The sequence below is a fragment of the Pinus tabuliformis genome, chromosome 2_1 (assembly GCF_031772625.1).
Source record: "Pinus tabuliformis cultivar Carrire ecotype Pingquan chromosome 2_1, CPIR1, whole genome shotgun sequence".
Classification (NCBI taxonomy): Eukaryota; Viridiplantae; Streptophyta; class Pinopsida; order Pinales; family Pinaceae; genus Pinus; species Pinus tabuliformis.
Window position 1 is genome coordinate 24,604,651 of NC_142299.1, and position 22,468 is coordinate 24,627,118.

Below are 22,468 nucleotides of genomic sequence, written 5' to 3' on the forward strand. Positions count from 1 at the left end.
ATGCCACTAGCCAACATGAGAGCTCCCACCATTGATTCCAATGGGAGTCAAGATGCCTAACACATCTTTGTAGGTACGAATAAATTTGTTGTGGTCGAGTCACCTACAAGATCCAATGAACAAGGAATATTAATGTACTTCCATTGTTCATTGGCAAGAGTACTTTCCATTAAGGCATGCAAGTCTCTAGGTGTTTTTTTAAAGATTATTAAACTCTAGGACTTTGACTCAATGATATGTAGAAACAGGTTTTTTTTTGTGGAAAATGAAAAATAGTAGGAAAAAGGAATTGGAAATCATAGCACTCCACTTAAATAAAAGAGATTCCCTTGTCAAAATTGTGGTCAGAGTCCAGAAAAGGCTTCCAGATTCAACTCTTCTCTTGTCCTTGATGTACTGCGTGAGTTTCTGGCATGTTTATCTTCTGAATTTGCAGTATGTCCAGAGTTCAAGGTGTTGACATAGGAATATGAAGCCCCAAGGTTGGGAGGCTGGTCAGCTGTACTTCTTCGGCAAGCAAGAAAATGCTTTATCAGCCCTCTTAGAAAGGGGCCATTGTATCTGGTTCATACTCCATATAATACATTATTCCTCCCATGCATAGGCAGAAAAGTGCCACTTCAGCGTTTCTTATATCTGGAAGTAGATGTCTGTTCACTAAAATATACCACAATGAATCTGCAGCTCGAGGAAGCACATAAAGAGCTAATTCGTCTCGTCTGCTCTTCCTCTCTAGCAAGGCAGACAAAGCAGCCATGCCTCCAGTAAACCAATACACAAGCTTATGGTCCCTTGTTAAAACCTTTCTTTGCAAGCATATAACTCCCTGAAATATTCCTACAAAGGCCGACAGGATTGATGTAGAGCGCACAACCCCATTAATAGCATTCCAACATGTCCGCATGGGAGACTCCATAAACTTTTGAAGATGAAGGACAACATACGGCACAAACGTCAATGAGAAATATAATGGATATGTCTTCCTGAACATTGAATACATTGCATTGCCATTATGTGCTAAACATGAGGCTGAATCCGGATGTATAACAGAACATGGAATAATTGAAGCAGATGGATCCAATTTAAGAGACGGGGAACCCTTTCTGCTCAACAAATAAGCAGAGAGAGAGACCAGATCAAAATGCTTTGACAGCTTCACGATGGGCGTATTGGCTTTCTTGACTTTGGTTTGTAGATGCTCATTTTGAGCCAGGCAACATGTGAGGGTGCAAATCGCTCAAATCGAGCCAATAAATCTGCATGCAAAATCACTCAAATCGCTCAAAATTTGCTTCACTGCCAGCAAAACCCGTAATTCTCTGCACATTAATTGTAAAAACTGTTTTTTCTTTCACGCAGTTATCAAAATAGGGTTCCGAAGAACCGCGGTTTCCTCTCAAACCATTAGGAATTCAAGCAAATGATTTCTGGGTTATGTAATTCATTCTGTTTCGGAGAAAATCCATTTCTTTGTTTTTCTAGATTTGTCCTGGTTCGATCAGAAATCTCTTTTTAAAACTGATGTTTTTAAGGGGTTGCTTTCTGAGGATGTTGGCATCCACTATGAGGCGATGGGAGTAATTGGGTTTGTAATCTGATAATTCACTCTTGTTTTCTGCATTTTTCTAATTTTGAAATGGAACTGCTTCTTCACCTTGAGTTTCATCAGAACTTACTCTCAAAAGTTGAGACTCCCGACTCTGAACATGACCACTCTTATTTTATCTTGTCAGTAGTCCAGCAGAAGCTATCTGAACACGCATCCCATCTTGCATAGAAGAAGAATCTATCTCTTCTGCTCTAGAAGCACACAGCACTCCACGAGTACAACTTGCACAGCCAGGAATGCAGTAACATCCTTGAAAAAGGCCTAAGCCATAATTAACAAGAACATTTGTTCTTAGAGGACAACAGCAGGGCCCCATTTATTCAACTCTCATTTCCTTTTCCAAACCCTAAAATTATCTTCTTCTAGAGCCTCCTATTCAACTGCATCTTTCAGAAGATATATTAAGTCGTCCATTATGAACTCTAAAACTATGCCCAAGAGCCTCTCCTGTAATAAGGTAGCTACGAACGCAAGCACTCAGCATTTGATCATTCAATCTAATATTCCACGAATAAACCCTCCTGCGGTTTGTAATTGGGAATTTTTGGGCCATATGTGTGTTCTGTACTTTCTGGAGCATCATGAACAGATGTCTAACATGTCTAGCTACCCTTCTCTTGTGGAACGCTTACTACCAGAGATACATGATTACTTGTTTAGAATATTAAGGCCACAACCTTATATGCCTTCACAGTAAAGGAAGTCATGATCATTTGATTGGCTTCTAGGATGGTTTCATCTTCACTGAGAACTAGTGCAGAGAGAGGTATTCTGAAGGTGTTTATCAGCATGCCAAGATTACAGCTTGTTTTTTATATTTTTCTTTTTATTTAAAAAATGAAATTGGACCTATATCTAAAAGAATGGTTAGTTTTTAGAATTTTTTTTTTTTTTTAAATAATAATATATATATGATATATATTATTATTATGTGGGAATTTTTATTTTCATTATTTATTTTTATTATTTTTTAAACTAAAATTCAAACAAAAAAACTAAATTTTATTTAGTTTTTAAAGACGATCTTTTTCTCATTCACAAAATTCTTTATTGTCAGATAGCAGATCAATTTTCCAACGAGAGTATTTTTATGTGAAATAAATCGATAGATTTTCTGATCTTCCTGATTGCACGAAGTGCAGGAAGAGAGCATACTAATCTCTTGATTTATTTTTATTTATGCAGGTTAGCGTGGATGGATAATAAACACAATCAAGATCTGCGATCAAACCTCGCATTATCTACACTCTTTCTGCAATGTCGCGGGGGCATTTAGACTCTCGGAAGACAAAGCTTTCCGATAATCAAGCTCCTAGCCTACCCATGATACAGAAACAAGATATAGAAATGTGATGATGAAGTAACTCTTTTAAGTTATTCATGATGATTTTTTTTTTTAAACAAGACTAAAAGAAAATTCTGTGAGATCTTGTTTTATTTTTTATTTTAATATATTCTACATTAACTTGAGAGATTTTTTTTTATTTCCTAGGTAAAAGCATGCTTCCAGTGAAGCCATCTACAGACTAAAAACTCAAAAATGCTCACATCTAAATTTAAAATTCTTACCTGACTGTTTGCAAGGATGTGAGTAACCTGTTTGAAACTTGGATTTGGCGCAAGGTTATTTTGAAACCAATCTTTGATATTGTTCTTGCTCTCCAAGAAGTACCTGTTTGACATCTTCAAATTCTCATCCGTAGATGAATTAGTAAGAAATGGGGGGTTTAAAAAGACTGAATTTGAAACTAAGTACGGAAAAAAAAATGCTCAAACTTGAACTTTGTTATGAAGATCCTGCTATCACCAAGTTTCACAAGTTAGTCCATAAAAATAAATTGAATAAAAATAACTTCCTAATTCTATCTTCAAATCATCCTCCCTGGCAACGACGCCAAAATGTTTGGTCTAAAATGCGGATGCAAATTAGATTTTCATTTACTATCAATCCGGGTAAGTAACTTTTGAGGATCATCCAATATATATGGACTTAGAGACAAACTATACTAAGCTAGGTGAAGAAATGCCAAAGTTCCCTTACAGGAGGTCTTTCATTGGGATCTCCAACACCTATTCAGTCATTTAACAAATTGAAATCTAAAAAGTAAAAGACATTGTGATAAGTGTAAGAAATATTAAAGCTCCCTTACAGGAGACTGCTCATTAATATTTCTAATTATCTTAATCAACAAAATCTAATTTTGATTGATTGCATGAAATATTAAAGCTCTCTTACAAGAGACTATTCATTTATATCTCAAGCATATAAATCAGAAACTTAAACTAATGAAATCAAACATTAAATAACAAATCAGATTCATTGAATGAAACATTAATACTTTCTTACGAAAGGTCATTCGTTAATATTTCAAACATATGAACCTAATAATTTAATTTAATAAAATTCACAAACATAAAATAAAAGCCTACCAAAATAAAAGTGTACCTACTAGGCAATGGGGATCCTTCCAAGAAATCAAAAGCACACCAAAAGAGAAGTCAAATGTAGAAGATCAAAGAAGCTATGTTTTATTCATCATCAATTGCAAATTTCAATTACAACCATTACAATGATTCTCCAATCTAACTTCTCATTACCAACCTATAAGATACTTAAGATTACAAAATGAAGATTACAAATGAAGGAGATAACACTCCTATTTATACAAAAGCTATGATAACAAACTCATAATGATGATCCGCCATTCCCTCTTCAAATCCACATATCTTTCAACCAATGGTGACACATAACCCTATCCTCCATGAGGTCCATGATCTTCTCCATGAGGTCCATGATCTCCTCAACTTCGAATTTGAACATAGAGTGCCACATAAAGATGCCTTGGAAGCTTCCTTTGTACCTACACATGTCAAAAAACTCATTCTAATTGTTAGGTACAAGTATAAGCTTATTATTTTCTAAAGTTTAACCATAAATCCACTTAAAAATGTTAAGAATTAATAAACTTTGGAAAAGCATAGTTATAACCAAATGATGAGGTAAATGTAATGATGTGGAGGTGGAATGGAGGTGACATGAAGGTAATATGGAAGTAATGTGAAGGTATTGATGAATAATGGAGTGAGAATAGGGACTATTTTGAGGCCCAACACACTTGATGAGTGAACTAGGTCAAGGAAAAAGAGAATCAGAATTGCATACATTTGATGGGGCAAGGTAGAAAAGTTACTTTAACACTTTGTAGTATAGTTGTTGTGGAGGTAAGTCCCCTCTGCGGAAAGAGGCGATCCCTACTAGTCCAAATAGGGTCTAGCAACAATCAAACAACGCTAACACGCAGGTTCCTAATTGCAAATGAAATACCAATGATGAAGGCTTACCTGGATTCCAACGCTAGTACTTGTAGAAGAGTTGATGCTCCCGTTCCTTTGCCCTGGCTGGTCACAATCCTCACGATCCTCGTGCACGGACACCTGCACATGCAAAGAACGATACAAACACAAGCATAAAATCCAATAGATGCAACTATATATCAGTCATAAAGGATATAACTCAAACACCATCATAAAGACAATAAGAGTGGAACCATAATGATAGTTGTCTATTATTGATAAACAAAGAAGAATACAACCATAGTTCTGATGTCAAATCCTTCTCAAGAGGGTCCAGCCAGCAAGTCCCTCAAGCATTCACCCTTGAAGGTAGATCTCCCAAGACAAAGCTCTCTCTCACACAAGTTTACACAAGATCAAAACACTTCACAACCTTCCTTAAGCTCTCTAGCAATCTCACACTTGTCACACCAGCTACCTATCAAGCTCACACACTATCAGCAACACACCAAACACTATGAATTCCAAAACTAGCAGCTCATGGCAATGGTGGAGGCTTAAATAGGAGAAGGAGTCTCCATGAATGGTGGGAGGATGAGCTTATTTCCAAGGAAGGTGGCACAAATGACAAAATAGACATGCCAGAGAAGGGAGGGCGACATTTACAAGGCCAACAAACAGGTCTAGAGTCATCTGGAAGGCCGGCTATTAGAACAAACTCGCCCAGACTGGATCATCGCGGGTGAATAACCGCACTGGAGCGCTGACATCGCTGCTGAATAACGAAGAAAGTCATGTCAGCATGATCAAATATGAGAAATAGTCACGTTGTTTCATGAAACTCGACCAGCACGGGAATCACGTGTACTTTCGCGCTGGCAGCGCATTCGGTTTGTTTTGAAGCGCTCATTAGCGCGTTTATTTTTACAACAATCGCGATGATAGAAGAACTTTGGCAAAGAGGGTCATTTGGAAACAGAGCATGAGCATTGTTGTGGAGGTAAATCCTCTTTGCGGATAGAGACGGTCCTTACTAGCCCAGACAGGGTTTAGCAACAATCACACAATGCTATCATGCAAGTTCCTAATTGCAAATAAGAAGTGGATGGTGAGAACCTACTTGGATTCCAACGCTAGTGTTCATCGAAGAGATGTTGCCCTCGTTCCTTTGCCTTGGCCGATCACGATTCCCACGATCTCCGTGATTGGACACTTGCACATGCAAAGAACAACACGAAAACAAGCATAAAATCTAGTAGATGCAATTATATATCAGTCAGAAAAGATATAACTCAACATCGAACATAAGACAATGAGAGTGGAACCATAATGATAGTCATCTATTATTAATAAATAACAAAGAAGAATACAACCATTGTTCTGACGTCAAATCCTCCTTTGGCTGGGTAGTCAACTACACAAGTCTTGCAAAGCTTGTTGGGATGAGGAACAAGCCTCTCTCTCTTTGGGTGACAAGAATCTCCTTACTTAGATTTGGCCTTATGGGTGCAAAGAAGGCTCTTGCAGCTTCAAACTCTCTATCACTATGCTAAAACTTGAACTATTGTAACTATGACTAGCTTGCTCAAGGCATAGAGGCAAGCTTTTATAGATAGAGAAGAAAGAGATAGGATCAACCACATTATTCATGGGATTGGCTTTATCACTTGGAAACTTCCATGAAAGGTGGCAAACCACTTTCCCTTCTATGGATATTCGAAGCCAAACCATCCTAGCTCAACATAGATTCAGTTGGTGAATGGGTTGAAGAGAACCTTCGGGAGCTTCTTGGTTAAAAACTTTACTCAATTCGGTTGGCGCGAGTGCGACTCTAAGACAGAGCGCCAATGGCACGCCCTTTTTAGAGGATTTCCCTCATTAGCGCGGGCAGTGAACTGTGGACCCACGCTAATGCAAAAAGAGTTGTTTTCATGGGTATTTTGCAGGAGATGTCTTCAGGGCATATGAAGCTCATACTTAGAGGAATATGATGCAAGTGGTTTCAGGTCATGTCACTTCTCACAGGTCTCGGAATGAGTCCTCCAGTGTGCGGGTGAGAGGTAATAGGGACAGTGACAAACGGTGACAAATTGCTGTGTAACAGATGCCCCCTAAAGCATGAGGCCCGAGAGAGAGAGAGGGGTGAAATTCTTTACAAGAACATGCGTGACTGAAAACACGGCCGTTGGAGAACCTGCGTAAAGAAGTACAACTGATATCTCAAATACATGATGTATGTGGTATGGGTGCAGCCATCCATAATAGAGTACATAATAATCTAGATCCAAGGCATGGACGCAGCCATCCAAAGAGGATCGATAAATAGACTCAGGCATGGTCGCAGCCATCCAGTGAATGAGTCATGTAATGATCATAACAAGCCACAAATCGCAGCCTGGATTCCAATAGAAAAAATCCAGGGTCTTGCGCTCCATCTCGACCCGAACAGAGTACAAGTTCAAGCATGCGAATACATGAGTTGAAGTCGAACATGCATGAACATCGTCTGATTACCAGTCAATGATGAAAACTGTTAACAGACGCGAGAGGTACCACCAATAATGACAATGGACCTCAAGGTACTATAGGTACAATCTGCGGCGTGCGAATAGGTGAGCTGACGTCGAACACCCGCAGAATCATTCGATCGGAGGCCAACGATGAAAACCTCTCGTCGAACACGAAGAACCTGCCATTGAGGCATGCAGGCTCCAAGGCACCGAAGGGAGTCTCTAGATCAGCTTCCTGGATAATGAGTTGAAGTCGACAGGAAGTGACCTTTGGTCAAAGGTGGGCCATAGTGTTTCCCACATCATTGACACGAGACAGAGGAAAGATGTTGTGGTGATTCAGAATTATGTGAGGTATCAGAGGGGGGTTGTAATTCTGCAGAGGTCAACTTCTCTTGAACATATCGGCGGCACGACAGTGGACTTGGCAGTATTTGACATCAAATGAGCAGAGGTCATGGTGACAAGGCAATAAGCAGATGAGAGGTCAAACAGGGTAACCCAAACCCATGGAGGCTAGTGTAAAAGCAAGACGAGATGTCCCCACCCAGACACGAATGCAGACTGGTGCCATGTTCAAGAGCGACATACTACCGACACGACAATAATTATGGATCCATTTTCCCCACCATTCCTGGCGAGTACCCCAATTATTTTTAGCAAGCTTGACGGGGATAGCATATGCTTGTGAGCGTCATTACGACAGAATCCGATGTCATTAAGTTTTAACGAGTCTGACAAAGGAAGAACTCGGCGTCTTTTCCTATTTAGAGAGTCTGAAAAGACAGCTGAAAAGCAGACCTCCATTTTTATTCTCTTTAACGAGTCAAAAAGGGAAAAATACTCGGCAATCTTTTCATATTTTACGAGTCAGAAAAGAGATTAAAGGAGACTCGTCCTAGAGGAACGAGTGGTATAAAGGGTAGCAACTGGTTCCGGCAATGGTGGAACTGCTCAAAACATGTAATGGTCAAGAGGCTGGCTAATAAAACCACTCATTTCTGCGGTTCCTCAGGAAAGGAAAAACAACCAAGTGAAGTCATATGATCGGCCAAAGAGATGGCGACGATGGAATGAAAACAACCAAGGCTCATCTAGCAGAATTCAGCGGATAAAAATGGCAATCACGAGAAATCGGGTATGGGTTCATTTTTACACAAGCTTGAACCATGGAGAACTTTTCTTGGATTCGGTTTCATGTTTACACAAGCTTGAAACGAAAAACTATGCTTGTTATGAGTTCGCATGCCCCCAGCATAATGACGCAAAACGAGGTACATGCCCCCCAAGCTTCATTGCAGTCAACACAGTGGATGGAATGAAGGTTCACTTTCGAGATCTTAGAAAGACTCGACTTGGATTGTACGAGATCTTAATCAAAGACTTAATTGGGAAAAGGGGTTGTTTCATTTTTTAATGAGGTTGACACAGTAAAAGAACTATCCTCATAACCCTTGTTTCATTTTGTAACGAGCTTGACACAAGATCAGGAACTATGCTATGACCAAACCTAGTTTCATTTTTTAAGGAGCTTGACACCGGAAAGGAATTATGCTCCATCTCGAACTTCATCATAATGAATAGAAAGTTGGGGCTTCCAAGATTGCCACTCCCGGTGGAAGGAAAACATCTTGGAAGTCAGGGCCCAATGCCCCCAGGACACTATGCACGATGGCAGCATCACTGGATCTAGGCATGGGATAGGTGTCCACGTAGTTGATTTGTGGTGGGGTAGATGCGACTGGTGGATGAAAACTAGGAGGGGACGACAACGGCGCAGGAGGCATCGGGGGACTAACGAATGACACTTGATCGATAGTCATAATTCTTCCATCGTGCGGAAAGCAAACCACACGGAAAAGCAAAGAAACGAGAGCCCCCATGGCATAAACATAGTCGCGACCAAAGAGAAGACTAAAGTCTAAAACACCTTGGGTAACCAAGACGTCTATATAGACGGTTTTGCCTCCCAAAATAATAGGGAACTTCGGGAGAACTCCTAGAGATGGACATGCTCCTCCGTCGAAGGCCAACAGATTCTGAGTGACTGGCCCAAGCTGCGGGGAACCTAAAGCTTGCCAAGTAGTGTATGGCATAAGACTGACAGACGCCCCTTCATCCAAAACAGTGCCAGGTACTGCCTTAGCACAGGCATGTACTGTGATCTGGAAAGGCATATGGGATGGAAGGCGACCTGCGATCAGGCGATTCCAATCAAAGGAAGCGACCAGACTACTTGGTGGAGGAATCGTATGATTGCCCCCATGTGCTAAAGGAACTGAAGGAGAATCTTCGGGAGCAGCTGGGTTAGGAGAGTCATTTCAGGACTCAGGGGAATCTGAAGAGACGAGAAGAACATGGGCGTGATTCTCTTCCGAAACAGAGTGAGCGAGCGGCGGACTCGAGTCGACACTCTTTCCGACCAATGGTTGGTCTGGAACAGGCTGGGGACAGCCGAGTTCGGGAAGAGAGGCCTGGACAAGAGAAGAATTTGAAGCAATCTCTTTGTCAGCAGGGGGACAATCTGCAGCTGCAGAGAGACGTTGATAACCAACGGGAAGTTGGGGTGAAGGAGCTGTAAGAATTTCCAAGACAACGGAGGCTTTATTCATGAGTGGACAAAGGTGAAGGGGATGATTGTCTTCACAAAGTCTACAGGGGATTCAAATCTTCCCTTTTTCCTTGCCATTCCCAACTGATAAGGTAGCATCGCCGTGAGCTTCAGAGGACGATGAGGAGCGGGCCGGATCGTGATACCATACTTCTAGTACCCTAGGAACGCCAGGACAATCGCGAAGAAGATGGTCCTCCTTGCATAATCGGCAAGGAAACTTGACCTTCCGCGGAGGAGCGGAAGGGGGCCCGACTTCAGGTATACTCGAGGGGGTAACTGCACTTGTAACCTATCCCTTAGGAGCCTTCTTCTTCTTCGTCTTCTTCTTCTTCTTCTTAGCCACCTGGTCACTCAAATCTAGACTTTCACCGGGTGAAGTAGAAGATGAGGACGTAGAAGTGGGCGTATAGGGGGAGAGATACACCTTAGAATCAACATCATGTTGTTCAGGTGGAGGGACGGATTGACTAGGCAATGAGACAGCAGGGACCAAAGAGGTTGAGAACAACCAAACCGGAAACCCAACAGTTAACCCTGGGAGGGACAACATCGCCATATAAGGAGCACCAACATTTCCAAAAGGAGCGAAATGACCAGGGTTCCCGTCAGAGGGGATCCCTGGGTTGGTGAACCCCGGAAAAGTTGCCATCGAGAATGAAAAGAAGCCTACTCAAGGTAACGCAAACAAGATCTAACCAGGTAATGTTAATCGTGGCCAAATAAATTTTAAGACGCAAGGACACAACTTGACCTTTTCATGTTTTAAGAGTCGAGAAAAGGACAAAAAGGTGACTCTAGTCGCCTTCGAATGTTTTGTGAGCACGAAGTGACAAACTACTCAAGTGAACCTTTTCTTTTAAGGAGTCCGAAAAGGATCAAAAGTGACTACTCTGGAGAGACTAGGCAAAGGGTTTACCAAACAAATCCGTAAAACTGCATATACACCTTGGCAATCATATGAAAACCAAGGATTTCCCGTACGGCAGTCAATCTTCCCGAATGCTGTGTTCGGTGCGTTACGGCTTATAAGGTGGCAGACACGGCTTCCTGTGGATAAATGATGATAACCTAGTGGGGTCTCCCCTATATACTCGACGGTACGTGGGAGCTCAAGTCCGTGCTAGACCACTATCGAGTCACAAAAGGAGGAATCACCCAACCGTAATGTGAAACAACAGTGACTAGGTTTAACGACGCCGGAGCACATCTCTAGCCTAGACCTCTAATCAGTGAGCGTTATGTTCCTATGCGTTTTTAAGTTCATTCAGTTCATTTTATGGTTGATCTTTAGTTAAGTTTCAATTTCCAGGTCCTACCGTATGTAATCTCTCACAATTCCCTAAATGCAAACTATATGCCAAAGAATATCATTTCGTTCGATGAATACTAACTATGAGAGAGTTGAGAATTTTTCAAACAAAATGACCACAAACAATCAAGAACCACTCTAATGCAGCTAATGACAAATAAACGAAACTTTTTTTTTTGTTTTAAATCACTAATCAATGAAAAGCTTCTAATTTCAATTAACTAATTCAACGCAAAAGAGATTTTTCGTTTTTTTTCAATGGCAAAGTGCACTAAACAAATTTTGAGAGATAATAACACCGAGCAAAAGAGACAAATTTCACTCAATGAGAATGCAATCAAGTCCCCAAAACACCAAGGCAGTCCTTCAAACCAAAAAGAAAACACAAAGACCTCTATGAGCTATGTGATCTAAGCCAAAACGAAGCCAAGCGAAATCCAAGCGGAAAAGAAGCTAATCGCTTGAATAACAATAAAAATCTTTGGCAACCACTGAGCAAGTGCAAAAGAGTAATCACAAAGTCGACTGGACAATCAAAGAACCCAAGACTCCTACGGAAGGCTCAATGCACAAAACCACTAGATGCCCTAGGGCTGAAATGTGAAATCGGTGGAAAATGGCAAACACCCAAAGTATGCAAATGTAATCTATGCACACTTTTCATTCATATCCTGAAAATGAGAATTCTAATTATGCAAGTGTGATCTATGCAAGAGAATTCTCAAACACACGATGATTCTAATGTAATCTAAGAACCAATCAAGTTCAAATCAAGAAAAACGGGTGTGAGTTCCAAAGATCATAAACTAAAAACACTCAAAGGCGATTAACACTCATACACAATTTAGCCCCCCCCCGGCGAATGAGGGGGGAATTTTTTTGCAAAAACAAAAGCAAAAAGATGAAAAATTGTGAAAAGACTGAGACAAACCTCCAAGTAATGATCAAAGGAAATCAAATTAATAATTTGCCAAAAAAACTCAAAACCAGTCAAACAAGACTCTGACACACTCAAGTGATTGAAAAAGGTGTAGCTAGACACAAAACCCAAGCTTGGAAGGCTGCAAACAAGCAAACTAGAAAAGTTCACAGGCCTGGCGCGACTGTCAAGCGGAAAACTAATGCCAATTGAGGATTGGTGCGGGCTGTACACTGGCAAGTGGCACCAATTGGCGCGACTGTCATGCAAAAAAGAGCGCCAATCAAGTTTTCTAGCTTAAAAATAAAAGCAAGCAGTCCAAGGCTTGGTTGACAGTATCCAGACACACCAGGCAACAAGAGACAACAGAGCATCCAACCCAGAAAGCTATCTAAGCAATCAAAACAAGAGAAACCAAAGAGACAAGACAAACTCCAAGTTGTTTACAAATCAAGCAACAAGATAACTCCCCAGTGGAGTCGACAAATTGTTGTGGAGGTAAATCCTCTCTGCGGACAGAGACGATCCCTACTAGCCCAGACCAGGTCTAGCAACAATCACATAATGCTATCACACAAGTTCCTAATTGCAAATAAGAAGTGGATGGTGAGAACCTACTTGGATTCCAACGCTAGTGTTCGTCGAAGAGATGTCCCCCTCGTTCCTTTGCCTTGGCCGGTCATGATCCCCACGATCTCTGTGATTGGACACCTACACATGCAAAGAACAACACGAAAACGAGCATAAAATCTAGTAGATGCAATTATATATTAGTCAGAAAAGATATAACTCAACATCGAACATAAGACAATGAGAGTGGAACCATAATGATAGTCATATATTATTAATAAATAACAAAGAAGAATACAACCATTGTTCTGACGTCAAATCCTCCTTTGGCTGGGTAGTCAGCTACACAAGTCTTGCAAAGCTTGTTGGGATGAGGAACAAGCCTCTCTCTCTTTGGGTGACAAGAATCTCCTTACTTAGATTTGGCCTTATGGGTGCAAAGAAGGCTCTTGCAGCTTCAAACTCTCTATCACTATGCTAGAACTGGAACTATTGTAACTATGACTAGCTTGCTCAAGGCATAGAGGTAAGCTTTTATAGATAGAGAAGAAAGAGATAGGATCAACCACATTATTCATGGAATTGGCTTTATCACTTGGAAACTTCCATGAAAGGTGGCAAACCACTTTCCCTTCTATGGAGATTCGAAGCCAAACCATCCTAGCTCAACATAGATTCAGTTGGTGAATGGGTTGAAGAGAACCTTCGGGAGCTTGTTGGTTAAAAACTTTACTCAATTCGGTTGGCGCGAGTGCGACTATGAGACAGAGCGCCAATGGCGCGCCCTTTTTAGAGGATTTCCCTCATTGGCGCGGGCAGTGAACTGTGGACCCACGCTAATGCAAAAAGAGTTGTTTTCATAGGTATTTTGCAGGAGATGTCTTCAGGGCATATGAAGCTCATACTTAGAGGAATATGATGCAAGTGGTTTCAGGTCATGTCACTTCTCACAGGTCCCGAAATAAGTCCTCCAGTGTGCGGGTGAGAGGTAATAGGGACGGTGACAAACGGTGACAAATTGTTGTGTAACAGATGCCCCCTAAAGAATGAGGCCCGGGAGAGAGAGGGGTGAAATGATTTACAAGAACATGCGTGACTGAAAACACGGCCGCTGGAGAACCTGCGTAAAGAAGTACAACTGATATCTCAAATACATGATGTATGTGGTATGGGCGCAGCCATCCATAATAGAGTACTGATAATAATCTAGATCCAAGGCATGGGCGCAGCCATCCAAAGAGGATCGATAAATAGACTCAGGCATGGTCGCAACCATCCAGTGAATGAGTCATGTAATGATCATAATAAGCCACAAATCGTAGCCTGGATTCCAATAGACAAAATCCAGGGTCTTGCGCTCCATCTCGACCCGAACAAAGTGCAAGTTCAAGCATGCGAATACATGAGTTGAAGTCGAACATGCATGAACATCGTCTGATTACCAGTCAATGATGAAAACGGTTAACAGATGCGAGAGGTACCACCAATAATGACAATGACCCTCAAGGTACTATAGGTACAATCTGCGGCATGCGAATAGGTGAGTTGGCATCGAACACACGCAGAATCATTCGATCGGAGGCCAACGATGAAAACCTCTCGTCGAACACGAAGAACCTGCCATTGAGGCATGCAGGCTCCAAGGCACTGAAGGGAATCTCTAGATCAGCTTCCTGGATAATGAGCTGAAGTCGACAGGAAGTGACCTTTGATCAAAGGTGGGCCATAGTGTTTCCCACATCATTGACACGAGATAGAGGAAAGATGTTGTGGTGATTCAGAATTATGTGAGGTATCAGAGGGAGGTTGTAATTCTGCAGAGGTCAACTTCTCTTGAACATATCGGCGGCACGACAGTGGAATTGGCAGTATTTGACATCAAATGAGCAGAGGTCATGGTGACAAGGCAGTGAGCAGATGAGAGGTCAAACAGGGTAACCCAAACCCATGGAGGCTAGTGTAAAAACAAGAGGAGATGTCCCCACCCAGACACGAATGGAGACTGGTGCCATGTTCAAGAGCGACATACTGTCGACACGACAATAATTATGGGTCCATTTTCCCCACCATTCCTGGCGAGTACCCCAGTCAGCTACACAAGTCTTGCAAAGCTTGTTGGGATGAGGAACAAGCCTCTCTCTCTTTGGGTTACAAGAATCTCCTTACTTAGATTTGGCCTTATGGGTGCAAAGAAGGCTCTTGCAGCTTCAAACTCTCTATCACTATGCTAGAACTGGAACTATTGTAACTATGACTAGCTTGCTCAAGGCATAGAGGCAAGCTTTTATAGATAGAGAAGAAAGAGATAGGATCAACCACATTATTCATGGGATTGGCTTTATCACTTGGAAACTTCCATGAAAGGTGGCAAACCACTTTCCCTTCTATGGAGATTCGAAGCCAAACCATCCTAGCTCAACATAGATTCAGTTGGTGAATGGGTTGAAGAGAACCTTCGGGAGCTTGTTGGTTAAAAAACTTTACTCAATTCGGTTGGCGCGAGTGCGACTCTGAGACAGAGCGCCAATGGCGCGCCCTTTTTAAAGGATTTCCCTCATTGGCGCGGGCAGTGAACTGTGGACCTGTGCTAATGCAAAAAGAGCTGTTTTCATGGGTATTTTGCAAGAGATGTCTTCAGGGAATATGAAGCTCATACTTAGAGGAATATGATGCAAGTGGTTTCAGGTCATGTCACTTCTCACAGGTCCCGGAATGAGTCCTCCAGTGTGCAGGTGAGAGGTAATAGGGACGGTGACAAATTGTTGTGTAACAAGCATGATTAATTTGGTCTCATGACACAGTAGGAAGACTGACAGGAAGACAGTGACAAATTACTGTGTAACAGATGCCCCCTAAAGCATGAAGCCCGAGAGAGTGGGAGGGGTGAAATGCTTTATGAAACTGACTGAACTGGAACACCACCAAGAAGAACCTGCACGCAAGTACAACTGATATCTCTGATAATCAATTACATGTAGTCTAGGCATGGGCGCAGCCATCCAAAAGACATACGAAAGAGGTCTGTGGTATGGATGGAGCCACCCAGCGAATGAGATCGCGATAATAGTAAAGGTATGGTCGCAGCCATCCATGAAGACTCAGGTATGGGCGTAGCCATCCGTCAATGAGTCATGTAATGATCATAATAATCCACAAAATCGCAACCTGGATTTCAATAGACAAAATCCAGGGTCTTGCGCTCCATCTCGACTCGAACAAAGTACAAGTTCAAGCATGCGAATATAAGAGTTGAAGTCGAACATGCCAGAACATCGTCTGATTACCAGTCAATGATGAAAACTGTTAACAGACGCGAGAGGTACCACCAATAATGACAATGGTCCTCAAGGTACTATAGGTACAATCTACGACGTGTGAATCAATGAGCTGGCGTCGAACACCCGCAAAATCATTCAATCGGAGGCCAATGATGAAAACCTCGTGTCGAACACAAAGAACCTGCCATTGAGGCATGCAGACTCCAAGGCACCTGAAGGGAGTCTCTAGGTCAACTTCCTGGATAATGAGCTGAAGTCGACAGGAAGTGACCTTGATCGAAGGTGGGCCGTAATGTTTCCCACATCATCGACACGAGACAGAGAAGGATAAGATATTTTGCGTGAGGTATCAGAGGGAGGTTGAGTATTCTTGCAGAGGTCAACTTCTCTTGAACATATCGACATCACAACGGCGGACTTGGCAGTATTTGACATTAAATGATCAGGGGTCATGGCGACAAGGCAGTGAGAAGATGAGAGGTCAAACAGGAGAACCCAAACCCACGGAGGCCAGTGTGAAAACAAGATGAGAGGTTCCCACCCGGACACGAATGCGAAAAAGTGCCATGTTCAAGAGCGACATACTGTCGACACGACAATGATTGTGGCTCCATTTTCCCCACCATTTCTGGCGAGTACCCCGGTTATTTTTGATGACAAGCTTGACGGGGATAGCATATGCTTGAAAGGCGTCATTTCGACAGACTCCGATGTCATTAAGTTTTAACGAGTCTGACAAAGGAAGAACTCGGTGTCTTTTCCTGTTTAGAAAGTCTGAAAAGACAACAGAAAAGTAAACTCCAGGGGGTCCTTTTTCGTAAAGTTGTGTCTCTCGAGCCCGAAAAAGTATAAAACGATGCCCGAAAGAACCGCCCGACCAGTATGATCGAGGACTACTTTTCGTAAGTAGTGACTTCCTCTATCCCCTGGTAATCTGGAATCCCTGACAGCAAACCCTCGAGGGTATCGTCCTGGGATGCGTAAGTAGTGACTTCCTCTATGGGGACCTCCTCTATCCCCTGGTTATTTGGAATCCCTGACAGCAAGCCCTCGAGGTTCCGTATCACGGTCTCCATCGTATCATCTCCCGGAGGAGCCAGGGCCAGAGGGTGTTGCGTAAGGGTCCTGGGATGCGTAAGTAGTGACTTCCTCTATGGGGACCTCCTCTATCCCCTGGTAATCTGTTACACAGTATGGACCTCAGCAATCGTATGGTTACCAGCAACCCCTGGGGCAAACTCAGTTGGCCCCGTATCAAAATTACCAACAAATGCAGGTCACACCTTATCAGAATTATCAGCAACAGTATGTTGCTCCTGTAGGTCAAGTTGCTAATCCATGGGGTGCTGGGGGGAAGATCCAGAGTCAACCATCCGGTTACGAACATAACCCCTATGGAAAAAATCCCTATGGGCAGAACCCTTATGGGCCGAGCCCGTCCGGACAAAGTCCATGGGGGCAACCGCCACCTGGTTGGAAATTTGGTACTACCTCTTATCCACGGCCACAAATGTCCTTCAATCCTCAGTTACCTTTCTTAGCAACATTGGAACTGCCAGATGTGTCCAAATTGACTAATGATCCCATTCTTCATAATCCATATTGGCCACCAGTTCCAACCAAGATACCTGGTGATTGCCCCAAATTCGATGGCAAAGCTGGAGAGGACCCTCAAGCCCATGTCATGACCTATCACCTTTGGTGCTCGTCAAACTCGTGGCTTGATGATTCCATCCGGATCCACCTTTTCCAAAGGACTCTCACCAGCTCGGCTGCTAAGTGGTACATTGAGTTGAATCGCGGATCCTTTCAAGATTTCAACTCGTTGGCAATGGCATTTCTAACTCACTTTCAGTTGCCCATTCGGTATGAGACAGGGACACATCTCCTTACGTCTCTTAAATAGGACACGACCACGCATATATCCGATCATATACATGAATGGAGACGGCGTCATCGTTTGATCAAGTTCTGGATTCCTGATCAGCTCCTAACCGATTGGTTTACAACCTCCTTTGTCACTGAAATCGCGCGAGACATTGCTATGGGAGCTTGTGTAACTGAAGAGCAAGCTATCGCGCGTGTTGAGTCCCTCGACTTATTTTATTCTCAGTCAGGTACCTTATATGATTATTTGCCAGATGCCCCGAGACCCGGAACATCCAAAGCTCCGCCAAAGCCATCTGTTGACGATGTTATTGGCTCTGTAAATGCATCTTCAAAGAAATCATCCGCGAACCCTGGGAAGCAAAAATCGAATGCTCCTAACGAAAACACTTCTCAGGGTCAATCTAATTCTGGAAACACTTCTGAGGTTAACGCCGTCCAGTCCACCACGACGGATAAATCCTCGAAAGGAAAAAAGAAGGGGAAAGCAAAAGATAAATCTGAGCAACCTAGACAGGACTCCCCTAAACCTCCACCCGAGGAAGGAGCCAAACGTAAACCGAAGTATCCTTGTCTTATCTGTGATGAGGATCACTATACTAAAGACTGCCCAAGGCGGTCCGAAGTTAGTCGTTTATTGAAAGGCGCCCCTGGGATTCCTGCGGTTCTAAAAGAACCTTTCCCCTCTCAGCAAACGCAAATGGTGGCCGACCCATCCTCATCTTCTTCTCCCTTTGGTTCCCAAGTGTTCATGGCTGGAACGATTCCCGTTCATATTACGACTCGAGCAAAGGAATATCCGTCATCCACCGGGAAGGAGCCTGAGGTCCCCTCAAGTGCTCCTCCGTCTAGTTCTGGTCCGCTCCATATCGAGAGACCTAGCACTGAGACGCCTATTCAACCCCCTCCTAAAGGTGTACTTCAGAAGGCTTCTTACAACCCTAATGCTCGTGTTGCCCAGTACTACAGCATCATTGAGGACTTAGCTTAGGCTCCGTCTGCTATGTCCGCTTTAGAATTTCTCCAGAACTGCCCCCCGAGAGGAAGTCCCTGCTATCGGCCATCGGTGGCATAGACCCGGCAGACTCGGATTTGATCACGTTTGATCTCGAGAGCCATGTACCGAGATTGCCTCACCAAATTGCCTTCCTCATTCAGGTCATCATCAATTCGAAAACGATTCATCGTACAGTTATTGATGAAGGCACGTCAACTTGCATTATGTCTGTTGCTTGTTGGAAGGCTATTGGGTCTCTGACTTTGAGTCAATCTCCAACGACACTGGAAGCCTTTGACAGAAGAGAATCTCGCCCTTATGGTATCCTCCAACGGTTGCCCATCTCTTTGGAAGGGAAGACGGTCGAAGTGGAGGTCGAAGTTGTCGATGCTAACCTTACTTACAACCTCCTTTTGGGCCGGAGTTGGACATATGCCATGCATGCCGTGGCTTCGTCCCTCTTTCGTGTCATTCGTTTCCCTCATCAGGGGAAAATTGTCATGGTAGACCAGCTCTCCTTCTTCGCTTCCTCTTCCGAAGGTAATGTGCCTTTTGTGGAGCATACATCCATTCCTATAGAGAATGTGGGAGCTAGGCTCTTTAAAGACCCTGCCCTCATGGGTGTCTTCTCACTCCCACCTCCGAATCTTGCCTCGGTCAGTTTGATTTCCACTCATTCTAATCCCCCATTGCACACTGTTGCTACCCTCGGCCCTTTTGACCAGGGGGCATTGATTATCTAACCGGTAACCCTCGCTCGGCCGGGGGGCATGGGCCGATCATCAGTGTCGTTGATCATTTTGCGAAACAGGCCGAGATGACGCCTACATTATCTAGGCTGGTCACACAATGATGCAAAAGGGTAAGTCCCGAAATGGGCTTGACTTTAACGAGTATCATGTGCGCACTCTATTTTTTGTACATACGTGTGTTTTTAACAGGTGTGTTGTGTGCGTGTGATTTTTAATTTACATAAAATAAAATCCATTTCCAAGCATAGTTTGCATATGTGGTGTCATGTGTGCTTTTAAGCTTGCGTAAAAATAAAATATGTGGGTCGCGTGTTATGCAACTGGTGCATTAGATTACATTTGTGTTAGACATTTGCATAGCATATAAAAACATCATCACATGTAAAAGATCCATCCAAAATGAATATGTATATACATATATATCGTGTGGCACACCAAGGCACTCAAAAATAAGTGTACATGTCTAAATAGGGCATGTGTTCTCTGTACATCTGAGACACATGTCTCTCAAAAATTCACCAGTAGGAAATAAAGACCTAGATATCTACTGTGGCGGGTTGTGCTCCCTATAATCCACCGCCGCTCGTGCTACCCACCTCAAAAGGTGGTGCATCCTAGGTTCTACTCGCACTGTATGGATCTGAGACGCTATGGGGACCTCCTCTATCCCCTGGTAATCTGGAATCCCTGACAGCAAGCCCTCGAGGTTCTGTATCATGGTGTCCATCGTATCATCTCCCGGAGGAGCCAGGGCCAGAGCTCCAATGCCCTGCGCATCCCTCCGCGCCTCTGGGGCTAGGCCGAGGGGTCTCGTCGGTGCTACACCTGCGTACCATAGCATTCGTCATTAGAACATGTACATGAAAAAATAAAAAACATCACAAAAATAGAAAATCAAAAAATGAGATCAAGTGTCTTACCACCGTCATCCCACTGCTCTCCAGCAGGCAGCGGCATGTCTGGGTCTCCACGGAAGTCTAGGCCAGCATACAGCCAGTCCTCCACAAAAATAGTCTGCCGCTCCAACCACTCTCGGAAGTATACCCCCATGCCACTGGTCGACTGCCACCTCCTCGTGGCATGACATGGTCCCATCGTGTGGCCCTCGTCTCATGAGGGCCTCTAGGTGGGTCCATGACCATATCCTATAGTTGCAATGCCGGCACCCGCTCTAGCATGAGCGGGAGTAAGATCGATCCGTAGCCAAACTTCTTTGACTCACCACGACGGCAGTTGGTCAGTTGTCTCTTCATATTTGCCGCTACTGCCGCTGCCCAGTTAAATATGGTAGGATTCAAGCATTCGAGAGCCAGTCGAAGATGGGTCTTCGAGGCCTCGTGTTGGGCCTAGGAGCCCGCTGCCTGAGTCACCATGAAGAGCATAGTTCGAAGGATGATGTTCCCCACCGTAGGAATTGCTATCTTCCCACTCCGCGACTTGCGTGCTTGTGGGCACACCTGAGCCATCAGCATGTCTAGAGTATCACCACCGGGTCGCTGCCCCTCCAGAATAGGCATCTCACCTCTACGTGACAACCCGGTCAAAAAATAGATGTCTGTGTAATCAAACTCGATGTCTCGGCCTCGGATAACGAACTTCCCATCAGTGGGATTCCAAGCTCTGATCAAGAGTTCCATAAGGTAAGGTTGTGCTCGTAGGCGTGGAGTTAAGAAGAATTTAAGCAACCCGCACCCCTGCAATGCACTTCGGCACCTAGCATCGGCAAAAGTCGCTATGTCCTCGTTATCATGAGCACATTCCTGCCAAACGAATGCCATTATAACCTGCATGATCAAAAAATTTCATTAGGGCCTTGCTCATAAAGTTTCACACGTTAATTTTATCAAAAAACTTGTTGCGTGGTGTCAGCGCGACTGTTTTTAAAATAGTTGCGCTGATAATGGGTGCCTTTGATATTTTTCCTGGGTCAGCACGGAAGTACATCACTCTTCTGCGCTGATCCGGGAGTGGCCTGTGGAAGTTTTTTCAATCAGCGCAGACCCGATAGGGAAATCCGCGCTGACCAAGAGCGGAATGCGTTTCAAAAAAACCGCTCAAACAACCATTTCCCACCGTCAAAATGCAGCAAAAAGACTTCAAAATGGAGCGTAAGGCAAGATGAACTTACCTGGAACTGACTTCAGGAAGGATGATGCACGTACGAGGTGGAATTTCGCTCATCAACCTCACAGCTCCAAGTCGCTCTCCACAGCTCCAAATGGTAACAATGGTAAAAAATTTGTTTACCCCCCTATTTATGGTAAATTTTGAAAATTAAATATTATTTTTCATAAATATGGGTTTTTTATGATGGTCTTTACCATATGCTTGGTTTCGATATAGTTTTACTATGTTTTTATGCATATTGTCTATATTGTCTCGAACGGATTTTACGCATGCGTTGTCCCTTGTGCAGGTTTTCAGCTGGTGGAATTATGATAGTTCTATACGCACTTGGTCCCGAAATGTCATCTTTAAGCTCTTTTTCGATGTGAAATAAGAAAAGATAGTTGATTCTCCCTCTCGACTCGTTAAAAGAAGCGAGAGGCGGTCATCTTTAAGCTCTTTTTTTGACCGTTTAAACTTAAAAAGATTGTCGGGTTTTTGTCGTTTCGAACTCGTTATTGGCTACAAAATGACGTGCTTCTGACCGCTTTTCTACTTTTTCTGGTCGAAGTCACTACTTATGAGATCTACCTTTCATGGGTGAATGCTACAAAACGACATGC

At 43.3% G+C, this 22,468-nt stretch overlaps 1 pseudogene; it reads right to left on the reverse strand.

Annotated features, from left to right (window-relative positions):
- Window positions 1-301: 301 nt before the first annotated feature.
- On the reverse strand, window positions 302-21,517 carry LOC149198495 (uncharacterized; annotated as a pseudogene).
- Between the last annotated feature and the right edge of the window lie 951 nt (window positions 21,518-22,468).